Here is a 3,824-nt window from a genome sequence, read left to right as displayed (position 1 = left end):
GAAAAGGGAAATTCAAATTTAATTTGGTTTTTCGCAAATTGTAATCTAATACGACAACGTAAGCTTATGGCATTTTAATTGCGCCAATGGCAGTACCTATCATCTTCACAGGTTTATATAAAAATCTTTACTTGAAAGGGTCCAATTTAAGAAATTAGCTCTAGTATCGACTAATTCTCACAAATTAGTCGATACTAGAGTTAATTTCTTTTTTCCGGAAATTCCGGAATCGAACCCGGGATCTCCCACTAATAAGACCACAGCGCTCACCACTGCTGACTTGGGCGTCAAGTCAACCCTCCTCCAAATCGTCCAATCGACGTATTCTAGACTGCAGTGTCTGAGTAAGTTACCTACTTATTGTTGTCAATCCATACTTCCATACTATAAGGAATATTAATCGTAAATGCGAATGTGTGTCTGTCTGTCTGTTTGTCTGCTACGTTTTCACGGCTCAACCTTTGAAGCAATTTTGATGAAAGGTACAGAGTTATATTAAGTATATCCCGGGGACTGACATAGGCTACTTTTTATGCCGGAAAATCAAAGAGTTCCTACGGGATTCTTAAGGGTCTATCCGTTTAACCGATTTATATGAAACTTGGTACAGAGGTAGCTTACGCCCCGGAAATTGACTTCAGCAGCTTCTTATCCCGAAAAAGCAAAGACTTCAAAAACGTAAGTCCACGTGTACTAGCGATTGACGCGGACGGAGTCGCGGGCATCATATACTTAGTAACTTTGTAAGTCGTGACATATTTTATTTAATAACCACAATTTTAATGTCTTGATATGAGATTGAGAACGAATAAAATGTACAAGGGTAGCCATACCGATCCTTTCCTATGTAGGACACGTCTACTTTTCAAAAAGCTCACTTATACCGAAGTTTGGTGGGAGAAAGATATGCTTTGTTGATTTAGCGGCAGTCAAAAACTATCGATTTGGCTGTCAAAAGGGTTCAAGGGTTCATTAGACGATAAGTCCTGCATCAGTTGCAGACTTGCCACAGTGAGCACAATGAGATAAACCTTTTTGGAAAAATCGGGGAGTTTTGGATTTGAAAGACTTGGATTTTGGATGTCATAATCATAAAGGTTTATTAGACGATAGTCCTGCGTCAGTTGCAGACTTGCCTCAGTAAGTTGGGGAAAGCGGGCGGTTTAGAATTTTTTTGTTGGAAACGCAACCAAGCTACATGGACCACAACAAACCTAAAAGTGCAGGGAGTTCAAGTTCGAGGGAGAGGGAGGCCTCTAGCTGCCAACATCGCAGTCAGTCGCCGGCTAAAGCCATTAATGAGTCGTGAGTGGCCGTTTGAGATATGCAAGAAATTGTGCATCCTGGAAACAAGTGAACTGGAGTAGCGAGCTTCCCTGGTGAAGCTCTGATTTCACAAGACCAAGAAAACGCTTTGCAAATACCTACTGTGTTCTGACGAAATCACTTAGTAGGATCTCACTCGTAGATTCAGTTTATTTTTACTGAGCCTGTTTTTGCAAAGCTGTTTTATGGTCCTCATAGAGAATAAGACCGTCTCATCCTTACTTCATCTGTGGCCGTCTGATTTCGTTCCAAAAATTGCAATGAAATCATGAATAATTGAGCCACAGCTATTTCTTTAATTGCAGTCGCATTGATCCATAGTTACCAGAAAAAATATTTCGAAGAATGTTCAAATCGTCTGTTAAGATTAAGACATCAAGGCCTACTGATGACAATTACTTATTGACCAATTGGCAATAATTCATTAAACTTAGATTACAGCCTTTGATTTCAGCTTAGGTAGGTACACTTAGGTTTTTCGGCTAAGGCAGGGAGATCTACTTATTTCTTGGCATTTTTAATCCGTTTCAGCGCCGCGCGGAGTTTCGAAATTTTTGATATTTGATGAATAGAAATTAAAATTTGTTAGAAGCAAAGCGACTCACAATTTTAAATTATAATTAAATAATCTCAATTAAAAAAATCCGTCAAGTGCGAGTCGAACTCGCAAAGGAAGGGCTCCACACTATAGTACAAGAAATCTCAAAATAGTATGATAAAAATTTACAGCGCCATCTTGATGTGATTTAGTAAGTAAACTAATTATTTCGGAAACACAATTTTTTTTATGATGGAACCACAGTTTTCAGATTTTCCCTTTATTTGTGCTATAAGTCCTTGACAAGTCCAGTTAATTATTTGCCTTTCATGATTCTAAGTCAACGGGAAGTACTCGTACCCTATATTATGTTTCTTGACAGACACGACAGACAGACAGAGAATGAAGTGATCCTATAAGATTTCCTTTTCATTTTGAGGTACGGAACCCTAAAAATTTGCCTAAATGGAGAGTGTTTTGTCGCCCGGTTCCGCGCGCCCCTTTTAGGGCGATACTCATGGTGTAGTCACATCGCTTGCACCACCCTTTGTCGGCCCTATTTAATATTGTTTTTAACCCCCGAACAAAAAAGGGGTGTTATAAGTTTGACGTGTGTATCTGTGTATCTGTCTGTGGCATCGTAGCTCCTAAACTAATGAACCGATTTTAATTTAGTTTTTTTTGTTTGAAAGGTGCCTTGATCGAGAGTGTTTTTAGCTATAATCCAAGAATCGGTTCGACCGTTTGAAAGTTATCAGCTCTTTTCTAGTTACTGTAACCTTCACTTGTCGGGGGTGTTATAAATTTTTAATTTAATCATGTCATAATATAATATGGTTACTCTACTGTATCTACATTGTATTTAGCCACGCCTGAATAAGAGGCCGCGACCTACATTAATTCACAAAATGTTTTATCCTAAATGTTAAGAACTAAGGCACAAATAATAATTAGAAAGTACCTATAGGTTGCGACAGGTCGAGATGGCAATCGGGTTATGAGGCGGGGCGACGCCCCGCAAACCCGCAGATTACGCGCGCTAACTCGCTGCGGGTGACGCAAAAAACAAAACGCCGTCGAAGTCACTAGCAGGCGTCAAAGGGTAGCTCAAATATACCCCTATTTTTCTATCATTTCGCGTCACTATAGCCTATTATTTGATACATCGTCGGTTCAGATCAAACCGAAATTTCCCTCACGCTCTGTGAAGATTAGTTGTGCCCAAAATTCGGCTATTATTCCAACTATAAATCGTACACGCGTATGCGCGCAGCAGCGCGTGCAGTTAAGCGTCCTTCCGTTCACTTATCTCCATGACTTTAATCATATATACAAGCATATTACACGACATGCCTTGGGTGACGAGTGCCTTTCGGGTTAGTTACGAAACTAAAATGTCACCTATGATAAGAAGTATCGACTGTTTCGATTAAAAGCTGACTAGGTAACCCGATTTGATTGATCAGCAGGTCTTTGCCATAATATACTGTAAGTATTTTTAACCGACTTCCAAAAAAGGAGAAAGTTCTCAATTCCGCGTTTTTTTTTTCGTATAGTGCGCGACGGGTTGTGATGGCAACCGGGTTGGGGACGCCCCGTACACCCGTACAGCCCGCAGGTGACGTGCGGGAGTGCTGGGCGCTCCCCCGTCTCATACTCCGATTGCTATTCCAACCTGACACGTATTATATGTAGGTACTTAAACCGATTTCTGGGAGATTTGCATATCACTTTTTGGCAACCCATTTTGCTCTGGCTAAAAAGTGACAGCATTAAAAAAATTAACTACCTACTTAACTTCGTTTCTACTAAACTGTCCTTGTGCAAGTGGGCCTAAGAAGGTATTTAAAATACATAGCCAGAGCCACTAAGATACGAAATAGGCTACGATCTGTTGCACATTCCTTCTAGGTTGAAACTGACTCACTTTTTGTCGATTTTCATAATATTGCAGGTATAT

This window comes from Maniola jurtina, chromosome 7 (genome assembly GCF_905333055.1).
Source record: "Maniola jurtina chromosome 7, ilManJurt1.1, whole genome shotgun sequence".
Classification (NCBI taxonomy): Eukaryota; Metazoa; Arthropoda; class Insecta; order Lepidoptera; family Nymphalidae; genus Maniola; species Maniola jurtina.
The sequence above is the reverse complement of the archived record's forward strand: the minus strand, read 5'-3'. Positions refer to the sequence as shown.